Source organism: Myotis lucifugus, unplaced genomic scaffold (genome assembly GCF_000147115.1).
Source record: "Myotis lucifugus unplaced genomic scaffold, Myoluc2.0 scaffold_167, whole genome shotgun sequence".
NCBI classification, from domain to species: domain Eukaryota; kingdom Metazoa; phylum Chordata; class Mammalia; order Chiroptera; family Vespertilionidae; genus Myotis; species Myotis lucifugus.
Genome location: NW_005871215.1, coordinates 789,915 through 791,554, shown reverse-complemented (window position 1 = coordinate 791,554; position 1,640 = coordinate 789,915).

The following is a 1,640-nucleotide window of genomic DNA, read 5'->3' as shown; positions in this document are numbered from 1 at the left end:
AAAATTTTTTTTTTGCCTGTCACGAAAGAGTTTTTGGTGGTTTTAAAAAACATCCTTAATCTCCCACACGATAAAAGTATACTAAAGAAGAAAAAATGGGGGCTGTAAAACCCGTTTTCACACCCTTTCATATTATACATACAACAACCACACCCCCCTTTATTTTTTGGGGGGCTGGTGTAAGGATTGCAAACGTGACTCTAAGTTTGTCTAAAGACAATAAAGCAAAAGAATCAGCTTTAAGAAGTTGCATTAACTGGGTGATAAAAACAATCCCATGTTTATGTGAACCCACAGTTTGCCCTGATGCTGAGATTAAGGTGTTGGCGAACACACAATACAATATACAGATGATGTATTATGGAATTGTACACCTGAAACCTATATAATTTTATTAACCAACTAGAGGCCTGGTGCATGAATTCATGCACCAGTGGGGTCCCTCGGCCTGGCCTGTGGGATTGGGCCGAAACCGGCTCTCCGACACCCCCAAGGGGTCCTGGATTATGAGAGGGCACAGGCCAGGCTGAAGGACCCCACTGGTGCACAATCGGGGCTGGGGAGGGGCGTGGGAGGTTGGCCAGCCAAGGAGGGACTGCAGGAGGGCTCCAGGGCATGTCCGTTCTGTCTTGCTCAGTCCTGATTGGTTGGACCCCAGCAGCAAACTAACCTACTGGTCAGAGCGTCTGCCCCCTGGTGGTCAGTGCATGCCATAGTAAGTGGTTGAGTGGCCTTAGCATATCATTAGTATGTTATGCTTTGATTGGTTGAACGTAGGACCGGACCCTTAGCATATTAGGCTTTTATTATATAGGATGTCACCCCAATAAATTCAATAAAAAAGATTTCTTCCAGGGTCCCTTATAAAAAAAGATGCTGTATAACATGATGGATGATGTCTTCCACAAAATTCTGATAATAGTTACACCATGAATTTATAGAGCTTTTTCTGATATGTTCCTTATTTCAAGCTAAAGAGCTAAAGGCATAAAAACAAGTCCATGAGGCATACAATCCATGTTGCCCCTGTATGGAGCTCATGGAGGGCCTGGATTGACTCATGGGAAGAAGCTCTAAAGCAGCGTTGCCACTAGAACTTCCTGCAAAGATGATATTCTATACCCGCTCTGTCCCATGTGGTAATCACCACCCACATGTGACTACTAAACACTTAGCATGTGGATGGAGGAGCTGAAGTTTAACTATTATTTTAATTCATTTAAATTTAAATAGCTGTATGTGGCTAGTGGTTATTGTACTGGACAGTGCAGCTCTAGAAAAATGTCTGTATGGTAGGTCTTTCTATCAATATTGTTTCTTGCGACTGAGATTTGGTAAATTACTGGGTTAAGGGAATATGTAGAGTAGGAGGAAAATTACTTCTGAAAGCATTTCTGGGTCTGCTGCAACATGGAGAAAATTAAGCAATAGAGGCCTCAAAGCTCCATGCCATTAGGCAATATACTTTTATTACAGAATGTTTACAAAATGTTTATATCTGTAAACATTCCAAGTTATGTATTTTGGGTTAGAAATTATAATCTGTGTTCAGATATTCTAGTCTATTCATACCTATAGACAGACACATCATTTGAACAACTTTTTAAAAACCATATTGCCAATCATTTTTTCAATTCAAC